The 23,003-nt window shown below is 41.2% G+C and overlaps 1 protein-coding gene and 1 pseudogene across 2 annotated transcripts in view; one reads left to right on the forward strand and one right to left on the reverse strand.

The window, feature by feature from the left end:
* LOC149228129 (DHHA1 domain protein) overlaps window positions 1–23,003 on the forward strand; it is a 377,957-nt gene that overhangs the window by 283,539 nt on the left and 71,415 nt on the right. The window lies entirely within an intron of this gene.
* Window positions 15,963–22,776, reverse strand: LOC149228131 (uncharacterized; annotated as a pseudogene).

Raw genomic sequence — 23,003 nt, forward strand, 5'->3', positions numbered from 1 at the left:
GATTAATGTGTTCTCCATGGCGGCCTGGATTGATGTGTTCTCCATGGCAATTGTAGCAGGATTGATGTGTTCTCTTGTGAGGCCTGGATTGATGTGTTCTCCATGGAAATTGTAGCAGGATTGATGTGTTCTCCTATGAGGACAGGATTGATTAGTTCTCCTGTCGAGGCATCCTACCCATGCAGTCTGGGACTCATGGGAAGTACCTCTCATCTGATCAATGAGCAGGGAAATGAAGTTAGGGACCATAGTAGTATCGATGGACGTGTTAGTGTCAGTGTTTCCAGCCTTCCTCCAGTGATCAAATATGCTCTTACAAAGTGGTCTCAGAGTGTCAAGGTCAAATTTTGTCATTTCAAAGAGTTTTCAAGCAAAATTTGGTCACTAGGCATTAGGTCTAGGGTTTGCTTTCACTCCTAAAAAAATTGCCCAAATGCCAATCCGTGTCACCATTCAGCTGAGTTTATCATCATTCATAGGGTTGTCATTATCATGTCAGTGTCTATTGGGTCATTTTACACCTTGTTCATGCTTCAGTTGCGCCTAGGCAAGGTCATTTCCCTCTCTTAGGGTTTTGAAAGCTAATTTCTCTTGAATGGTCAAATCATTAGCAAAACTTGTATCCAGATGTTCATACACCTTCCCCTATCCTTCATGTACCTTATCAAACACTTTCCATCACTGAGATCCCCCAAATTCCTCATTTTTGCACAAACCCTAGTTTCTAGCTACAACCTGGCAATTTTCTAGGTTTGGCCTGTGTTTTGCCCTTTTGGACCCTTTCCCCTCGCTCAATCTCTGAGATTCCACTTTCTCCTGCTTCCTAACATCCCTTCCCACTCCCAAAAATTTCCCCAAGAATTTAGAAGCCTCTTATCCCCTTCAATTCGCTTCATTTCCACGAAATTCCTTGTTTCACACATCGGGCTCAGTTTCACTCAAAAACCGTTTCAGAGCAATCAAAGATGAATTTTGGAAAACTGAGAGAGGTTTTTGTCCATAACATGCCAAAGAAGAAAAACCTCCTTCACTTTTTGCACAGGTGTCATGGTTTTAGAGAAATGTCAAAATTGCAATCGCCAGATCCAAGCAGGTTGGCCAAGGCACTAAAACGACGAAAAAGGCCCGATCCACTCCAAACTTTGGCCAAAGCCTCTTTGACTGAGCATGGTACTTTATTGGGGATTCCCAGCCCAAATTTCAATAAATTTGGAGAAAATTTTGTCAATTGTGAATTTTTTGTGCCAAACACAGGTTTTCTCCACCAACAGGTCGCGCGCGGCGCGCGACCTTTTCGTTGGGCAACTCCTTTTTGGGAAAACTCAACATTTTTGGATTTGTCATGCAAAGATACACTTGCTCAGCCATTGCCAAGAAATTTCACCAAGTTTTGGGCTTCCATAAAGTCAAAAAACAAGCAAAAAATGACTTTCTGCCACCTTTTTGACACACAGGAAGCAGTCTTGGGAGATTGCAATTTTGGAGGGGCAAATGACCACCAAATTTAGAAATTCCACTTGGGTTGGAAAGTAGACATCCAGACCTTTCCAACAAGCCCACTTTTGCCTCATTTGGACACCTGGAAGTACCTCAAAATCAGCTCCAAAGTAGCGTGACCCGTTCAGGAAGAGGGCGCGACCTGTTGGGCAGTTTTCACAAGAATTCTTCTACAGCTCAGGAATTCGCCCAGCTTTGACCAGTTTTGACTTGTGATGGGATTTTTCACCCTCTTTGATGTAATTAATGTATTTTCATGTTGACATGACACTTATTTACCTATTCTAGAAGATTCATTCATGAAATAGCAAACATTTAATGAATGAATTGGTTTCCTAGCTTATAGAGGCAAGTTGTTTTGACTGCCTAAATTTTAGTGCTCAGTTTAGAATTGGTTGAAACAGGTCCTAGAAGGATGAGCTCGACCCCTAGAGGCAAGGAAAGGTGTTAGCTTGCCTTATTATGTATTTTCTTAGTCATTTTCAGAGGTTGGAGAGGTTGGACTCTTGAGGGAGAAAGCTTCTATTGTATTATTCATTGTATCTCTGCAATTTTGGCAAAGGAAGAAAGACCAGGGTTTTGCAGTCCTTTTTGGGATTCCTGTGGTTACATGTATTGATGGTGTGTTTCTCTTTGTACTTGTAAGTCTGTTATGTGATTCATCTTCTTACTTTTCCTTCTGCAAATTAGGCAAATGAAGTGTTAAAGTAGAATTCATGATTGCCATGCTCTGCTTTTAAGTTTGCTTAATATTTATGTTTTCATCTGTCTAAAGAGAACTCTTGAAGGTTTCTTGCTCTCTTTAGCCCCTCACCGGTCATTCCTATCCATTCACTTAATTCAAAGGCATCAGTACAGTCTCCTACCTTGCCCCAAAGAACCCCCTGCAAAAACTGTGTCCAATCCCCGCACCCAGAATTGTCTTTCCCAATTTTCCACCAAAATCTTAAAACTTCCCAATTCAAACCTTTTTATCAGTTTACTAGCCTAAAATCAGTGTTTCCTCATTGGTTATCTCGCCCGTTGAAGATCCCTACCGAGATAGACCGAAGAGAGTCCTCTCCTGCCCCGTAGGGCTAGCTACGAGGCTAAGTGGTTTGATGTTGCCTTGGAGTTTACCTTTCTCAGCCTGAGGTGAAATTTCAAGCGCTAACATATTGGCGACCATACTGGGGAGAACAACTTGTTTGTGGGTTGATGTGTTTGTCTCATAAGTCTTAGACGGAGCCTGAAGTTATGCCAGGTAGCCTTCGAAATGCTTTTGCTTTGCATAAGCGGAAGTAGATAAACGTTGCTTCAGTCCATCTCCGTGAGCTTGTGAATACAACACTTCATTTGCATTTTACCCCAGTACATGTATTAAGTTCAGATCTGATTGTTGATGGTGGACAACGATCAGAGACTTGAAAGGCTGAAATCATTCACCCGGCGACTCTAAATCATTTTCGAGATCAGATCCAAAGACTCCACTGGTGGATGATCCTGACCAGCAGAAACATGAAAGGACAACATGGACAGATTAGGTATTCAAGTTGGAATTTCATCCAAGACATTTTGTTCTTTGTCATAAATTATTTCTTCTCTTTTGCCAAGAATGTCAAGAAGGCTTTGCAAAGTATATTGTATTTTAGAAGAGATCCTCGACCTGCAGTTGATTCTTTCCCTTTGAAGATTGTGAATACCAAAGATTTGCATGCCTTTGAGCTTGATCAGGTTCCTTTTTCCGAATTTTGTGATGACCATCTTCCAATTGATGAACCTCAAAAGACCAAGACCGATTCTATACCTGCTGTACATACCCCTACACCTTGTACAATTCCAGATCGGTATAAACCTCTTGTTTTACCTTCTGTTCTTCATGCTTTCCCCAAAAACTATGATTTATACTTGCCGAGGTTTGATGGTGAATGTAAGAATGTCAATGCCGAGCAACATGTGCAGAATGTTGAGAATTTTCTAGATCTTTTTGAAGTTGATGAAGAAGATGTCAGTATAAGGCTTTTTGCTCTTTCTTTGCAAGCCAAAGTGAAGAGTTGGTTCAAAACCCTGCCTGATGCGAGCATCTCAGATTTCCAGCAGTTCGTCAAAGTTTTTCTCGACAGGTGGATGATCGGGCATAACCTTTTCTTGATTGTAGAAGAGTATAACCAGCTGAAAAGATTGCCAGGGGAGACAGTACAACAGTTTTCAGCCAGATTTAACCAAGTTTATTATTCGATGCCAGTTGATATAAGGCCTACTCCTAGATCTGCTCTCTTGCACTATCCGGGTGCCTTTGATCCGGAGATGGAGTTTCAGCTGAGAGAAAGGGATATTGCAACGCTTCATGAGATGCAAAACAGTGCAGTAAATGTAGAGGCGCATCTGCTGATCCGACGGGCAAGGTTGAATGAAGAAGAGATGAAAAACATAGATCCGAAAAAATCAACATCTCTAGAGGTGAAGTTTGACATTTTGGTAAGTGCAGTAGAAAAGATGATAGACAAGATCAACACAAGGAATGATTATGATGTTCAAGGCTCGCTGATTGAAGAAGAACAAGTTGCTGATCCAAAACATTTTGTTTCTTATCCTGGTTGTCATAGGTCTGATAATGATTGTTTTGTAGATCACCTTGGAGAAGAGAGATCTGATGATATGACATGTATGCTTGATGATGTCTTTTATACTGATGATTTGCCTCAGTTTGATCAGTATGATGATGATTATGTTCTCCAAAGAGAAGCTAATCTTGCAGACAAATCAGCAGCTAGTTTGTGGGAGGAGGAAAAAGTTCATTTTCAGCAGCTTGAATACAATGTTCAGCCATCAGATATCAGCTATGACATTGACGAGGAAAGTGCATCAAAGTTTGAAGTAAGTGAAGGATCTTTGCCTTTTTGTTTTGATTCGTTTCAGTTCATCAGAGATAACTACCATGCAATCAGAAATCAAATGTCAACAAGTCTTGATTTGAATCATCTTGAGAGCAATGGAAATTTTGTTCAAGACTTCTCATATTCAGATTTGCAACCCCCGAAAGCCATTGATTGTCAAGTTGCGGCTGAAGACTTGGAAGTGCACACACATGATTTAATGATTCAAGGTGACTCCGTACCATTCTGTTTTAAATCATTTCAGTTTTTGAAGGGTAGATTGCATAGTAGATCTTCAAATGAACAACCTATAACAAATCGACAATCTCTCAGTGTTAATGTTGAGGATGAGACAGATAACAAAATTCTTGAGCAGCCTGTAGCATCAGATATGCAGCCACCAAATGAAATTGAAAGGCAGATTACAAATGAAGTTGTGGAGGACGAATTACATGATTTGATGAAGCAGGAAGATTCTATACCCTTTTGTTTCGAAGCATTTCAGTTTATAAGGCAGAATCTTCGTAAAATCTCTCAAGAAAAAGTTGAACAGCTAGAAGGATGTCATACATTTTCAATGGATACATTGCAGCAGTTTTTTCAGGTTTTTCATGATCCAATCGCTGATGTTTTGGATGGGGTTTGCAGTCAAAGTCTTTCGCCATTGACTACATGTGAGCTTGAAACGTGTATTGATATGAACTTGATCCGGCAGCCGGTTTCTTTATCATTTTCAGCAGAGGTCTCGTCACAAGGCTCAGATCAAAGTTTGCATTCATGGTATGAGGAGAAGAGAAATTCATTGGATGAGCTAAGTTCCAGTGTGCTTGAATTTCATGATCCTTATGCAATGTTTTTGGAGGTGGATAGAGAATTCATATCTTTCAACGGATCTGTTTCTAAGTTGTCATGGGAGTTTCCTTTGAGTAGTTCTCTCTTGTTGTTCATAAGTGAGCACTTGCGGAGAATTCGAACAGCAAACAGGATACTTACTTGGTTGCATTGGTTGTTTCATTTCACTTGATCAGGCGATGAATGAAACCGTTAGAGTAGGTTTTGATGAATAAGCTCCACTTTGAGCATCATTTACAGTTTGTCGGTTGTGTTTAAGTATTGCTTGAGTTTTTGACTCCATTGCCCAATGGATGAAGGCACTGTCTAGCTCTTCCAGAGATATGTCGTTCTTGGCACCTCCAAGGAGCTACCATCCCCATTGGAGCCAATGTTAGTGTCAGTGTTTCCAGCCTTCCTCCAGTGATCAAATATGCTCTTACAAAGTGGTCTCAGAGTGTCAAGGTCAAATTTTGTCATTTCAAAGAGTTTTCAAGCAAAATTTGGTCACTAGGCATTAGGTCTAGGGTTTGCTTTCACTCCTAAAATTGCCCAAATGCCAATCCGTGTCACCATTCAGCTGAGTTTATCATCATTCATAGGGTTGTCATTATCATGTCAGTGTCTATTGGGTCATTTTACACCTTGTTCATGCTTCAGTTGCGCCTAGGCAAGGTCATTTCCCTCTCTTAGGGTTTTGAAAGCTAATTTCTCTTGAATGGTCAAATCATTAGCAAAACTTGTATCCAGATGTTCATACACCTTCCCCTATCCTTCATGTACCTTATCAAACACTTTCCATCACTGAGATCCCCCAAATTCCTCATTTTTGCACAAACCCTAGTTTCTAGCTACAACCTGGCAATTTTCTAGGTTTGGCCTGTGTTTTGCCCTTTTGGACCCCTTCCCCTCGCTCAATCTCTGAGATTCCACTTTCTCCTGCTTCCTAACATCCCTCCCCACTCCCAAAAATTTCCCCAAGAATTTAGAAGCCTCTTATCCCCTTCAATTCGCTTCATTTCCACGAAATTCCTTGTTTCACACATCGGGCTCAGTTTCACTCAAAAACCGTTTCAGAGCAATCAAAGATGAATTTTGGAAAACTGAGAGAGGTTTTTGTCCATAACATGCCAAAGAAGAAAAACCTCCTTCACTTTTTGCACAGGTGTCATGGTTTTAGAGAAATGTCAAAATTGCAATCGCCAGATCCAAGCAGGTTGGCCAAGGCACTAAAACGACGAAAAGGGCCCGATCCACTCCAAACTTTGGCCAAAGCCTCTTTGACTGAGCATGGTACTTTATTGGGGACTCCCAGCCCAAATTTCAATAAATTTGGAGAAAATTTTGTCAATTGTGAATTTTTTGTGCCAAACACAGGTTTTCTCCACCAACAGGTGTCGCGCGGCGCGCGACCTTTTCGTTGGGCAACTCCTTTTTGGGAAAACTCAACATTTTTGGATTTGTCATGCAAAGATACACTTGCTCAGCCATTGCCAAGAAATTTCACCAAGTTTTGGGCCTCCATAAAGTCAAAAAACAAGCAAAAAATGACTTTCTGCCACCTTTTTGACACACAGGAAGCAGTCTTGGGAGATTGCAATTTTGGAGGGGCAAATGACCACCAAATTTAGAAATTCCACTTGGGTTGGAAAGTAGACATCCAGACCTTTCCAACAAGCCCACTTTTGCCTCATTTGGACACCTGGAAGTACCTCAAAATCAGCTCCAAAGTAGCGTGACCCGTTCAGGAAGAGGGCGCAACCTGTTGGGCAGTTTTCACAAGAATTCATCTACAGCTCAGGAATTCGCCCAGCTTTGACCAGTTTTGACTTGTGATGGGATTTTTCACCCTCTTTGATGTAATTAATGTATTTTCATGTTGACATGACACTTATTTACCTATTCTAGAAGATTCATTCATGAAATAGCAAACATTTAATGAATGAATTGGTTTTCTAGCTTATAGAGGCAAGTTGTTTTGACTGCCTAAATTTTAGTGCTCAGTTTAGAATTGGTTGAAAAAGGTCCTAGAAGGATGAGCTCGACCCCTAGAGGCAAGGAAAGGTGTTAGCTTGCCTATATTATGTATTTTCTTAGTCATTTTCAGAGGTTGGAGAGGTTGGACTCTTGAGGGAGAAAGCTTCTATTGTATTACTCATTGTATCTCTGCAATTTTGGCAAAGGAAGAAAGACCAGGGTTTTGCAGTCCTTTTTGGGATTCCTGTGGTTACATGTATTGATGGTGTGTTTCTCTTTGTACTTGTAAGTTTGTTATGTGATTCATCTTCTTACTTTTCCTTCTGCAAATTAGGCAAATGAAGTGTTAAAGTAGAATTCATGATTGCCATGCTCTGCTTTTAAGTTTGCTTAATATTTATGTTTTCATCTGTCTAAAGAGAACTCTTGAAAGTTTCTTGCTCTCTTTAGCCCCTCACCGGTCATTCCTATCCATTCACTTAATTCAAAGGCATCAGTACAGTCTCCTACCTTGCCCCAAAGAACCCCCTGCAAAAACTGTGTCCAATCCCCGCACCCAGAATTGCCTTTCCCAATTTTCCACCAAAATCTTAAAACTTCCCAATTCAAACCTTTTTATCAGTTTACTAGCCTAAAATCAGTGTTTCCAAATTGGTTATCTCGCCCGTTGAAGATCCCTACCGAGATAGACCGGAGAGAGCCCTCTCCTGCCCCGTAGGGCTAGCTACGAGGCTAAGTGGTTTGATGTTGCCTTGGAGTTTACCTTTCTCAGCCTGAGGTGAAATTTCAAGCGCTAACAAGACGCATCGTTGTAACTACCGTACTCCCTACGCTAGGATGACCTCCATTTATCTGGGATCAATGATACTGGTCTGGGACCAGTGGTAGGAGTTGTACCATACTATGACGCTGACTTCGGGTTGGTTGAGACTGGTCTGGGATCATTGGTACATACTCTGAGACTGACTTTGAGTCAGTGGAGGATGATATTGGTTTGGGACCATTGGAGTTGTACTCACTATGACGCTGACTTTGGGTTGGTTGAGACTGGTCTGGGACCAGTGGTACATACTCTGAGACTGACTTTGAGTCAGTATGATACATCCTCGATCATTTATTCTTCTTCATAATTCAGACAAAAGCAGAGTAGAACAGAACAATACAAGAGTAGAGCAGAATAGAACAAAACAGTACAGATCAATGCAGGGCAGAACAGGCAAAATAGAGCAGGGCAGGGCAAGGGTCAGGTTGTACAAGGCAGTGCATTTGATGGATGAATAGTAACGACCGATAGACAGATTGCCGATGAAGTTCTCCATGGTTGAGAGGGAGTGTTAAAATTGGCAACCAGGGCAAAACTTCATGTGGGTCATCTTATTCATGGCTGATAATATTTTTATTAGATTCCTCTCGTCGAGAGGTGTAGGATTGATATAAAGATCATCCAATTTCGATAAGTATTCATGGAGATATGAATTTATTTTGATTATGGAATTATTATCAAGCCGACCTACAACTCATCTAGGCTCAGAAGCCCAACAGTCGCATCTATTCACCCACCAACGTTGTGTATAAATATAAGAGGAATTTTCCTCATTTGGACTCACTCATATCATCACATCTCTCTCTCTCTACTACGCAGATATGAGTCTCTTCTCTACTGCGCTAAAATGGGTCTCTCTCTCTCTCACACATGTGAAGCTGGAAGCTGTTGAATTTGAAGCTGCAACTGCAGAAGTAAAGATTGACTTGCGTGGCTTAAAAGATCTCCTCTTTGGAACTGCACTGTAGGTTCATCTGAACCTCCTTTGAAAGCCGCAACTTTTGGTGGTGGAATGAAGTCAATCCGATGAACGGTTTGCAAGATATCGACTGCCCTAGTTTGAAGCCGGAAACTGCTGAAATTGAAGCTGCAACTGCAGAAGTAAAGATTGACTTGCGTGGCCTAGAAGATCTCCTCTTTGGAATTGCACTGTAGGTTCATCTGAAGCTTCTTTGAAAGCCGCAACTTTTGGTGGTGGAATGAAGTCAATCCGACGAACGGTTTGCAAGATATCGACTGCCCTAGTTTGAAGCTGGAAACTGCTGAAACTGAAGCTGCAACTGCAGAAGTAAAGATTGACTTGCGTGGCCTAGAAGATCTCCTCATTTGAACTGCGCTATAGGTTCATCTGAACCTCCTCTAGAAGCCGAAACTTTTGGTGGTGGAATGAAGTCAATCCGACTGTCGGTTTGTGAGATATGGTCTGCCCTAGTTTGATAATGAAGCCGCTAATGCTGATGCTACTGATCTAGGGTTTGCTACTGTTGATATGAATCAGATTTATTGTACTATTTCTCTCTGCTGAATTATTGAAGATAAAAGAAGATTTGATCAAAGGGTTTCCCCACACATTGTGGAGTTTGTCCCTGGCTAGCCGCCACATCTTGTGTCTCTTGTCTTGGCTTGTTTTCTGTCGATCGTTTAATGTTCTATCTGCACTTTACTTTATGTACATGTGATTGCTAATCGGTGGAATATAATAAGAAAAAGAAGTAAACTGTTATAAGCATAGAACATACCATAACTTAACAGATATGTTCACATACCTTGAGTAGGGCCCAAAAACTTTGCCCTGGGAAGTTGATGTAGGTAAAATAAAAGGAAAAAGCATATCATGGCCACAACAAAATAAAAGAAAATCAAAATGCAAAAGATGGTTGGGACATAAAGGATAGCACTTGGGCAAAAGCCTGGCATGAGCTCTACCTACCTAATATGGCCATCAGTTGGTTCCTAAGCAGACGATGCTCTATTACACCAAAAGAAGGAACCCTTGCATGTCCCAACTTCAAAGAGCAATAAACCGATTCATCTTTAAGGGGTAATAAAACTATCGCCACTTATAAAGAAAGCTCTAATCTTTGAGCTATAAGCGGTAATACAAGGAATAATCAAGAAGAAGTAAAAGGCTCACAAGAGGGGTGGAAAAATCAGGCCGAGTTGGTAAATCAACCATCAACAAATGTTCCCTCTCCACATCTATACACTAACGATGTGGACATCCACATCAGCTGGTCCCTTTGACTGTGGCACTTGACCATGAAGTCTTCTCCCCTCCATTACCAAATTATTATACACCAACACCTATCAATTGAAGGCTGGACCAGGGAACTATTACTTCCCCTTAGTGGTTGGAAGCACCTAATAAGGTTGACCATTAGCACCCCTACCTAGGGAGATAACACTTTTGCGAGAACTTGGTCTTGATTTTTGGAAGGGGATACTTTTTTGAAGTATTTATATTCCCTTAATATTCAAGTTTGGTTCAATTAGATGCATTATTGATCTTAGTGTTTGATGGATGGTTGTTTTCACTAGAATCCATTTTTTTCTTGTCAGGTGGTTCAACAACCTAGGCTTTGGGCACCCTCTCCCTAGAATTTATTTTTGTTTGTAATGTCATGATCTGTATGCCTAAGTTGCTCCACATGGCCTTGTTGATTTTCCATGGCACCAGAGAATCTATATTTGGTCTTAGAATCTCTTACACAAACATACTGAAATGCCTCAACCATCCTACTTTACACAGCACAAAAATACACATCAGTGAATCAACTAGCACACATGACAATTTTTAAAATTTTCAACCCTTCTTCATTATATTAACAATCTCTAATACAATAGTCTATGGCTTCCGTACTAGGGATCATGGCCCTCATAGAATCACTGATACAAGAATACAAACTAGGGCTTGGAGTCAATCACTTTGACTGCCAATCAACCCTGAACAAGACAACACCTGACCTACTTGTTGATGGTGGCCACACACAACCCTTTCAATCCACATGTCCTGAACACATCTGCTGATCCATCTGCTCCCAATCTGAAGCATCAAATTTTGCCTCTATCAGTGATGACAACTCCTTTTGTCAACTGAACATGACTCACCAATTGTTTGCCCTCTAGCTGATCATTAGTCCATCAATGAGTCAACTCATAGGGACTTTTGTGAGTTGTTCACAACTCCGTTTGTGAACAACTCCTAAACTGCCCATTGCTGCTCCTCAACACTTAGGGACTTCTTCCCTGTATTCCCTTCTTGTGTTGCTCCAATGAAGGCAAACATAGGGCATGGTGGTCGCCCACTATGACTGTCAAAAGTCCTTCTCCAATAGTTAACTTAGGGTTGACAATCTGGCTCTCTTGGCTATAGTCCCGGAGCTCAACCTCTTTGTCTCTCCTAGCAGGCTTGTAGCCCTTCAAAAGGCCTGCTCTTAGGGAACAATGGTAAACTTTCTAACAATCCTCCTTCCTGTACTTAGGCTGCCATACATTTGTCCCAAATATGGACTCATTCTTGCACTGCATCTTGCACTGCTTCCATCTTCAGATCTACCCATCTTTAGTCCATTTGCTTGACTAATCTAGGGCCCACATGATTGCCCTTAATTAGGGCTTGTAGATCTGTCGTATAACAATGATTATGTTGCCTCTTCATCGTTGTTCTTGGGCTCCACTATACAACCAAATACTTTGCCTTTAGATCTAGGGCTTGTCACTAGATTTGCCCTCATCTAGGGCTTCTTTCTATTTGTTGTCTATACCCTATGAATAGACCTTCAATACTTCACAGTGTTTCTCCTCTTCCTGATAGTCCAACCCTCCTTCTTCTGCTTCATATCTTTGCTCAGAATAAGGCTTCTTTTGGATTTTCTATCCACAAATGTCTCTGCACTCCTTTTCAATGTATGGGGCCTTATTTATAAGGATGGCTTGCCAAATCCAGGGACTCAGCCCTTCCTCCCTTACACAGATATGAAGCATTATGATGTGTAGACATGAGGGCACATTTTCATGGATTGATCATGATAGGAGATTTCCCTAACTAGCGCTTCAATATAATCTGTGCTAAATACTTTTGAATCAGATCTTTTGTTCCAACTATCCATCCCTTGGACACTCATCCGCTTGTAATCACCTCCATAAAAGACAAGATATCAACAACAAATATTCTTACCTTAATCGTAGATTTGGTCCCTCTAAAACTTGACCTAATTCTTAGGCCCAAACTACACCATACTCTTCCCCTTGGGCTGTGCTCTACCATAGGGATATACCTCTCTCCAATCCACAATCAACTCGCTCCAAACGACCCTCCTATAGCCTTGTCTCAAGACTTTGGTCTTGTAGCTACTATTGCCAAGTTCAGATTTGTTCTTGAGCAAAAAGAGTGAAGAAAATAGCCCTGTTTTAGGCCTTAACTAAACCAGAATTTCGCTGACCTTAACACAAAGAAATTTGACCTTCTCGATTGCTTTTATAGAGGTATCTCGGCTGCAATACATACCTTCTCAACTAAGCTATACAACAAAAGGTAGATGTTCTTCTTCTTCGCATTAGCTCAACTCCTAGAGACTCGGCCTGCTCCTTGTATTTACTTGAGGCATTGCACTTTGGATCAGAACTTGACCATGCCTTGTAGCCCTCCCAGGCCTCAAAGTAGCACTCTCTCTAGACTACATCTTCGACCTCCTCCTTCATCAAGCAAGGTCCCTCTCACTTGATTTCCTTTAGCCTCTCCTAGGCCTCCTTTAAATAGTTTCTCCTAAGCCTCTTAGGAACCCACTAGAACTTTAGGGTTTTAGTCCTCTTAGACTTAGGATTTAAATTTTCTTTTTAGAATTTTAAACCCCATCTGGGTCTAAAACCCCTTCACTTGGGTTCTTTGCCCACAAACTCCTTTTGTGACCAAACTCACAAAAACCCCAGATCTAGGCTTGTAGAGTACCTCCCAAGCTACACAATTCAACACTCCCTCTCAGCGAGGGCAGAACTTCCACTGCTTAGAAGTAACCATCATCACCAACAACGCTAGCACATTTGGCATCTATCACTGCGGCATAGTCTGTAGAATGGATCATATTGTCTCTATTGTGTCTCAGCCTCATCAAAACGTAAATATCTTGAACTTCCATAGGGATACTCCCTTTGAAGCTAGACTCCCTTGAATCTACATGATCTTCACTAGCTCATCCGACTTACATTGTGCACAGTCTGATCCACTGGCCCTTCAATGTAGCTCTAATTCCATGTTGATTTTCCATGGCACCTGAGAATCTAGATTTGGTCTTAGAATCTCTGATAGAAACATACTCAAATGCCTCAACCATCCTACTTTGCACAGTGGAAAAATACACATCAGTGAATCAACTAGTGCACATGACAATTTTTAAAATTTTCAACCCTTCTTCATTATATTAACAATCTATAATACAACAATCTGTGGCTCTCGTGCCAAGGATCATGGCCCTCATACAACCACTAATACAAGAATACAAACTAGGGCTTGGAGTTTAATCACTTTGAGACTGTCAATCAATCTTGGACAAGACAAGAACTGACCTACTTGCTAATGCTGGCCACACACAACCCTTTTAGTCCGCATGTCCTAAACACATCTGCTGGTCCATCTGCTCCCAATTTGCAACAAGCTTGTTAAGTAACATTTGAGCTAGTAACACTCTAATTTTTCCATTTGAAGATATTGGTGCAATATTGTTTGGAAAATTGTTTCATAAATAATTTGGATAAATGTTTTTTCATCTTATGTCAATTTGAGCTCATATATTATCTTGATGTTTTTGTTGATATTCTTGGAGCATCTTGTAGCTATTGTACCTTGAAGCAATTTGAAATTTCACGAGCAATTTATGATCCAAAATTCTCTATTTTTGCAGACATTTGTAGGTTACGAAAATACATCTCAGAACCTTTTCATTGACTAAAGATTGCCCTCACAAAAAGCAAAAAAGAAACACTTATCAAAAGGACCAAGACCGAATTTTGGTGAAGCCTTGTAAGCCTAGTTGAAAGGCTCAAAATGAAGCTACAGTCACTTGGAAAAGAGGAGTTGAGTTCTGAGCATAAGTTTGTTTTTGACAGTAAGATAAGAAGTCGACCTATGAAGGCTCCACAATGACTAACAGGAGCACACACATATATATTATTTTTGAAAGTCTTTTCTCCTACAAAGGTTGTCATTTTCAAGGAAAAGGCATAACTTGTAGAAGCTCTCTTACATCACACACTGGGTCATTCAAGAAGTGTACGATCAATAGCTCAATTTGGAGGATCAACGTTAGATTCATATATCAATCATTGAAGCTTGTTGGAATGAGCCTAGTTACAAAAAGAAAAACTACAGTGATAGTGAAGAGAAAGCAGACTAGCTTGAAGTCATCAAGTAAGTATTGTTTTTGTTCTTTATATCTCAAATTTAACAATATGTTTTCAGATTGCAAGGAGAGTAGTATATTCAATAGAATTCGAAGGTATTAGGTATGTATGACTATTCACTTGAGCCAAGCATAAAATATCTAGGGTTTGTAGGATCCTTTGCAATGATGTTGACATATTTCTCTTTGGGGTTGTTGGAAATACTGAGAGGGGGGGGGGGTGAATTAGTATTTCTTACAGTTGATTTTTTAATTGTTCTAGTGATTGCCAACAACCTATATAGATATGTATATGTATACACAAAACACAAAAATCAACAGCTGAATTTAATGCTTTTATTAAAACTCAAGACAATGCAAAGAAATAAATACAATATAAGTATAAATCTGATTGTGAATAGTTGCCAAGCTCCAACTTGGACTTCAGTGAGGCTCCAACCTCCAGAGCACCAACTCTGTTTTGCAGTGGTTCTGCACTTAGGAGCACCTACCCCAATGACTTCAGTCCTGTTCAGTTCTGAGGCTCCAACCTCTTGGGCTCCAACCCAACCTTGGTATAAACAGGTATGCTGCTGCACTCTATTCAGCTGAGGTTGTCTCACTCCTGCTCTCCTGCCTCTGCTGCTTCTGCTGCCTCTATAGCCTCCGCTACTTTTTCTGCCTCTTTTGCCTCTGCTGCTTCTACTATCTCACCCTCGGGTTCTTCACCACCATAACTGCACCAACAGTTCTCTGTTTCTACTGTTTTATACATTCCCATGCCTTTGTCCATTCGTTTCCACTTACACCGACTCTTAGGCTTCCTCCTCAGTCGCTGTCGTTTCCTCTGACTCGCTTGATCTTTCAGCTTCCCAATACGACCAAATCCATTTATTCCTATCTTGGTCCTCTCCTTTCCTGAAGATCTTTGAACTCTAGGAGGGGCCTCTATTGCAGTAGCTCTAACTAGTTGCAAAGTCCTAGCACTTTGACATTGTAAGGCTGAAACCTGGCCAAACTCTGTAATGGATCCGAAGAAATTGCTTCCAAGACTTCCGAAAGGCAATCTGACTGTGCCATCGGTGCTAGTTATCTTCGATTGGATCTGTGCATCAACCACCACAGAAGGACGATGATTTTCACGAAACGATCTCGCTGTAATCGACGATCTCATCATGGTGGAAGCCGCCATTGCCATTGCGATCCGAAAACCAAAGGAACGAAATCTAAGAAAATTGATATAAAAGTCTAGAAACACCCTTTTGCCCCGCCGTTTCTCTTTTATTCCAAAAACCCACATAAATCGCGCCCATATTAGCCTCTGCCGCATTCGCAATCGCAGCCGTTGATCACCCTCATCCAACGGTTCCCGCGTCGCTACGGCCTTTTGCTTGCACATTAAACCTCGTGCATCTCCTCACCGTCCGATCAAACCCCGCCGCGATCGGACGACAGTCGCACCTTTCCTCGCCGAAACCTGCATACGTGTTAACCTGCGGGGGCGGCGGTTTTCATCTGCCACATGTCGTATTTTGATTGGATTGCTGGCCCTTGTACGTATACCACCGAACCCCGGTGGGCGGTGCGGGGAATATTGCTTACCGCCTACCTGTACGTCTCCCGCGCATTATCGTCCGCGCATCTTTCGCGTGCGACGACCGTTGGATCCGCTGCTCTTTGATCCGACGGCTCACATTCATCTTCCATGTATGGCTGTGTCGAAATAATGAGCAGGCGGTCTAATAGATCAATGGGTATACCATGTGGAGACTTGTAATTTGTTCCACGGATTTTTGTGATGCCACGATTTGTTGCAACAACCAATATCGGTGCCATCTCATTCTCTAGAGCACGATTCAAAAATGAGAAGCATTCAATGTCAAGCATATGGACTTCGTCAATAAAAAGCACACCTGGTACAATTTCAGCTTTGCCTTCTTCCCTCCATTCAGCAACTTTACTGTCAATCTGTTCCCTCACTTCATAACGGATCTCTACAGTATCTCTTTTAAAGAGGGCTAGAAACCCTTGCGTCCTGCTATTGATGACATCGATCTCATGCAGCGTAACGCAATGTACCACTTCTTTGCATTTCTGAAGCTCTCCATCCGGGCACTATACGAACTTGGTCTGCGGCCCCATTGCATCATAATCCCTGGACCTCGCAAAAGACCGCCCCAACTTTGTAATCTTCCCAGAAGCTTTATCGATCGCAATCACATCCCCACTCTGGACCTTCTCCTTGCTCAAACCTTCGATCATCTTGCTCCCCAAATCATACACAGTCTCCATCTCTGTCGTCTATCTGCTCCTCGAATATTGCCATATTGACATCAATGACAATCTGTGTCCAACAATCTCCCCCTTTGTTATTGATGGCAATATTCTTCTGCTTTCTCCCCCTTTGACATCAATGGCAAAGGGATGCATATGGACTCCCCCTGTCAAACTGCTCCCCCTGTCCTGCTACATCTTTATGAATGAACTTGAGTGATGATAAAGAAATAACCCCCATATTTTGACGCAGATGTTCGAATGCTTCTCGAGGAAGAGGTTTTGTGAAAATATCAACTATCTGCTCCTTAGTACTGATATATTCCAGGACGATGTTTTGTTCAGCTACTTGTTCACGGAGGAAATGATACTTGATTGGTATGTGTTTGGTTCTTGAGTGCATCACAGGATTTTTGCTGAGACTGATAGCACTTGTGTTGTCACAATAAACGGAAATTGGTTGATTTGTACATATGTCGAGATCTTTTAGAGCTTCCTTCATCCATAGTATTTGAGAACAACAGTGTGCTGCAACAATATACTCAGCTTCGGCTGTGGATAATGATATGGATGACTGTTTTTTGCTGAGCCAAGATGCCAAATAGTCTCCTAGGAAGAATGCATTTCCACTAGTGCTTTTCCGATCATCTATACTTCCAGCCCAATCAGCATCGGTGTATGCAGTTACAGTCAGTGTTGAGTCCTTTGGGTACCAAAGACTGAAATCAGAAGTTCCCTTCAGATATCTGAGAATTCTTTTTACAACTAATAAATGGGATTGTTTGGGAGCAGATTGAAATCTTCCCACCATTCCTACTGCTTGCATTATGTCTGGTCGTGTAGCTGTTAAGTATAGAAGGGCTCCAATCATTGACCTGTAATGAGTTGCATCTACTAGAGGGGAGTCATCATCTTTGCTCAGTTTGCAGTTTGTGGTCATAGGTGTGCTCATGGGTGCACAATCCTCCATTCCATATTTTTTGAGCATGTCTTTTAGATATTTGGTTTGAGATATACACAATCCTGCTCTAGTTTGAGATATTTGAAGTCCAAGGAAGTGGGGCAACTCTCCTATCATTGACATCTCAAACTCTTTTGACATGTTTTGAGAAAATTAATGGCTCATTTCATCATTATTACTAGCAAAAATCAGATCATCGACATAAACAAGAGAAACTAGTAACTTACCTTGATCTGTCTTTATGTATAGATTGCTTCCAGCCACTCCCTTTTTGAAACCTTGTTGTTGTAGATAGTGATCCAGTCTTGCGTACCAAGCTCTAGGAGCTTGTTTCAACCCATATAAAGCCTTTTTCAACTTACAAACTAAGTCCTTTCCTACTGTTAGATCAAAACCTTTTGGCTGCTCCATGTAGACTTCCTCCTTGAGTTCCCCATTTAGAAATGCTGATTTCACGTCCATTTGATAGATTTTGAATCCTTTTGAGCAAGCAAATGCCAAGAACATCCTGATAGCTTCCATACGGGCCACTGGTGCAAATGTCTCTTCAAAGTCAATACCTTCAATTTGTGAATAGCCTTTGCAGACAAGTCTTGCCTTGTTTCTGATAACCTGTCCTTCCTCTTTCATTTTATTTTTGAACACCCATTTGGTTCCTATTATGGTTTTGTCCTTTGGACGAGGTACCAGCTCCCATGTCTTGTTCTTCTCAATTTGGGTCATTTCTTCTTCCATGGATTTTACCCAATGAGGATCCTTGCTTCTGCAAATGTTTCTGGTTCTATCATAGATAGGAGGGCAATGACTTTCCTCTTGGGTGTAATTGTTATCCTTCTTCGGGTTTGCACACCTTCATCTTTATTGGCAATGATCTGCTCTTCTAGATGGTGTCTTTGGACATACTTCGTCGTAGAAGGGGTATTAGGTGGTTCTCTTTCCTCTTCTTCTTCTTCTTCTTCCTCATCTATTTCTTCTTCTTTAGGTTCTTCTTTTTCAATGAGAGAGTCATTTTCATGTTCTTCAATTTCCTTTACTGGAAGATCTTCATCAACCTTTACATCAATGCTTTCCACTATTTTCTTCATTCGATAATTGTAGCACTTGTAAACCTTGCTCCGTGTAGAGTATCCAAGAAATATCCCTTCATCAACCCGAGAATCAAACTTTCCTGGTGAACCATCATTTATTTTTATGAAGCACTTGCTTCCAAAGATCTTGAAGTACTTCACCAAAGCAGGTCTTCCTTTCCATAGCTCATAAGGAGTTTTATCACAATTTGGTCTTAATTGAGTTCGATTCAGTGTGTAGACAGCTGTCCCTACTGCTTCTCTCCAGAATCTAGGCTGTAAGTCTACTGCTAATAGCATAGTTCTTGCCATTTCTTGGACTGTTCGGTTTCTTCTTTCAACTACCCCATTTTGCTGAGGTGTTCTAGCAGCCGAGAATTCCCTTTTAATTCCATGAATATTATAGAACTCACTAAACTCATTTGATGTGAATTCTCCTCCTTTGTCTGTTCTGAGGCACTTAATTTTTGAATCTTTTTCATTTTCTACAAGGGCTTTTAGATTCTTGAAACACTCAAAAGTTTCAGATTTATACTTTATGAAATATATCCACATCATTCTAGTATAATCATCAACAAATAACACAAAGTACCTTTCTCCTTGGAGTGCTTGATTTCTAGTTGGCCCACATACATCAGCATGGATGATCTCTAAGGGCTTCGATGTAGAGTGTTCCTTTGTCTTGTGGCTGATTCTGGTCTGCTTTCCATGTTGACATGGACCACATACTGCTTGATTTGGTTTGAACAGCCTTGGGATGTCTCGTACAGCTTTGATCTTGCTAATATTGATCAGATTTTCGAAGCTTATATGTCCAAGTTGCTTGTGCCACAACCAACTCTCATCTGTCTGACTCAGGTATCATTTATTTTCTTGAATCTTGTTAAGAATGTAAATGTTGTCTGGTGTCCTCACCCCTTTTGCCACAAGTTTCCCTGAGGCAGAGTTCCTTATTTCACAGTCTTTGGTGCTGAAAACAACCTTATGTCCTTGATCACAGATCTAGCTGACACTCAAGAGGTTGTGTTTGAGTCCATCAACCAGCAGAGCATCTTGAGATTTTCCTTTTCCATTGATTAGAGTAACTGTTCCTTTTCCTGCAATTCTGCCAGATCCGCTTCCAAAGGACAAATTCCCTTCCTTTTTGCTCAGTGAGACAAACTTCCTTTTGTCTCCTGTCATGTGTCTGGAGCACCCACTATCTATAAACCATTGGTTTCCATTATTTTGAGCATATAGAGCTAGGCCGCATTTGTCCATGTTGGAGTTCTTGCTACTCGTCTTTCTTCCTTTGAGTGGGCAGTCTTGTTCATAGTGTCCATTTTTGTAGCAGAAAGAGCAAATCAGATCAAATTTGGTCAAGGGATCAAATGAATTAAAGGTTTTGATTTGTCCCTGCCTTTTGGGGGCATATGAGTTGATTATTCTATCCTTTAGCTTTGTCTTTTCACTTCTACGAGCCATACAATGTTTGGCTTGATGAACGAAGTTTTTACAGTGAAAGCAGTGTCCAAGAAAGATGGTTATGTACTTGTTGAAGCAACCACGGTTTGAGTTGATTTCCTTCCTGGGAATTACTCCTCCCTCGTTCTTTGGATTTGCGATGGGCCCTTGGTGGGGTATAGGTTTGTATTTGCTGTAGTGTCCATGATTCGACTCCACATTCTTCTTTGGAGTAATTCTCTCTTCATTCTTGGGATCTGGGGTGCACTTTTCATGTTTTGGATTGCAGGAAAGTGCATCGGCATAGCTTTTCGCATTATTCTTAGGGCTTGAGGATTCTCCTTTGAAACCTATTCCAGACTTGTCATGTTGAGGTTTTCGATTTTTCAGAATAGTCTCAAGTATTTGAGAGCTTTTACAGCCCTTTTTAATTTGCTCCAACTCCTTTCTCAGAGACACTATTTCGGTCTCGCGTTCTTCACAAGTCTCTTCCTTTTCTTTAAGCTTTGCTTCCAAGAGATCTTCTCTCCTTCTTATTTCCTCGTTTTCCACTTTGAGAGAAATGATTTTGTTCTGTAGTTTCTCATTTTCTTCAATGGCACTTATTAATAGTTCATCTACATTTCCTTCCAGCCCTGAGTCATCATCATCTGCGAGTGCCATGAATAATGCTTCTTGGCTTTCATCATGATCGCTTTCCTCATCTGATTTCCTTTTGATGACCATAAACTCATCCTCATCAGACTCATCTTGCTTGGAGAAGAAGTTTTTCTTATTGAACCCTTTCTTTTTATGTGCCATTCTTTTAGAATTTCCTTCATCATCACTGTTATGTTTATGAGGACATTTTGCTGCATAATGACCTATTTTACCACATTTAAAACAGATAAGAGGATACTTGCCTTTAAGCTTAGATCCTTTCTTCAGCTTTCATACAAATTGAGCCAATTCGGATTCCACATCTGACTCATTACTAATCATTCCTTTCTTTCCCCTTCTTTGACCTTGAGGCCTTGAATGCTGCATCTTTGGAGCTCGGGTCACCTTTCCTCATTTCATAGGCAGTGAGAATTCCATGGAGTTCATCCATTTTGAGGGTATCTAGATCCTTTGCTTCTTCTATAACGCTTATTTTGGAGTCAAACTTGTCTGGAAGAGACCTTAATACCTTTTGAACAATAGTACTTTCTTCAACTCTTTCGTCCAATCCTTTCAGGGAATTTACCACTTCAGCTACTCGGAGGAGGTATGCTACAATATCTTCTTCATCTTCCATCTTCAAACTTTCAAATTGTCTTTTGTGAGTTTGAAGCTTTGCCTTTTTGACTTTTGAGTCTCCATTGTACAATCCAACTAGCTTCTCCCACATTTCTTTGGCCAAGGTACAGTGCATGATTTTTGTAAACTCGGAATCAGTGATTCCACTAGTGATGGAGTTCATGGCCTTTGCATTTGCGATGTAGGCTTTCCTCTCGTCTTGGTCTGTTGGAAGAGTGGAAGTAGTTTTGTATTCATTTTGAACAAAATGCCAGACTTCAGGTCCAAGGGACATTAAGTAGTAAGTCATTCTTTTCTTCCAGAAACCAAAGTTAGTGCCATCGAACAAAGGAGGTCTTCTTGATGCTTCGTGGTTTCTCATCATGGCTGCGGATCCTTCTTCAAGCTGTTAGGCTAGTATGAAGAAGCCTGCTCTGATATCAATTGTTGGAAATACTGGGTGTGGGTGAATCAGTATTTCTTACAATTTATTTTTTAATTGTTATAGTGATTGCCAACAACCTATATAGATATGTATATGAATACACAGAACACAGAAATCAACAGCTGAATTTAATGCTTTTATTAAAACTCAAGAAAGTGCACAGAAATAAATACAATATAAGTATAAATCTGATTGTGAATAGTTGCCAAGCTCCAACTTGGACTTCAGTGAGGCTCCAACCTCCAGAGCACCAACTCTGTTTTGCAGTGGTTCTGCACTTAGGAGCACCTACCCCAATGACTTTAGTCCTGTTCAATTTTGAGGCTCCAACCTCTTGGGCTCCAACCCAACCTTGGTATAAACAGGTATGCTGCTGCACTCTATTCAGCTAAGGTTGTCTCACTCCTGCTCTCCTGCCTCTGCTGCTTCTGCTGCCTCTACAGCCTCCGCTGCTTTTTCTGCCTCTTTTGCCTCTGCTGCTTCTACTATCTCACCCTCGGGTTCTTCACCACCATAACCGCACCAACAGTTCTCTGTTTCTACTATTTTATACATTCCCATGCCTTTGTCCATTCGTTTCCGCTTACACCGACTCTTAGGCTTCCTCCTCAGTCGCTGTCGTTTCCTCTGACTCGCTTGATCTTTCAGCTTCCCAATACGACCAAATCCATTTATTCCTATCTTGGTCCTCTCCTTTCCTGAAGATCTTTGAACTCTAGGAGGGGCCTCTGTTGCAATAGCTCTAACTGGTTGCAAAGTCCTAGCAATCTGACATTGTAAGGCTGAACCCTGGCCAAACTCTGTAGTGGATCTGAAGAAATTGCTTCCAAGGCTTTCGAAAGGCAATCTGACTGTGCCATCGGTGCTAGTTATCTTCGATCGGATCTGTGCATCAACCGCCACAGAAGGACGATGATTTTCACGAAACGATCCCGCCGTAATAGACGATCTCATCATGGTGGAAGCCGCCATTTCAATTGCGATCCAAAAACCAAAGGAACGAAATCTAAGAAAACTGATATAAAAGTCTAGAAACACCCTTTTGCCCCACCGTTTCTCTTTTATTCCAAAAACCCATGTAAATCGCGCCCATATTAGCCTCTGCCGCATTCGCAATCGCAGCCATTGATCACCCTCATCCAATAGTTCCTGCGTTGCTACGGCCTTTTGCTTGCACATTAAACCACATGCCTCTCCTC

This window comes from Pinus tabuliformis, chromosome J (assembly GCF_031772625.1).
Source record: "Pinus tabuliformis cultivar Carrire ecotype Pingquan chromosome J, CPIR1, whole genome shotgun sequence".
Taxonomy (NCBI): domain Eukaryota; kingdom Viridiplantae; phylum Streptophyta; class Pinopsida; order Pinales; family Pinaceae; genus Pinus; species Pinus tabuliformis.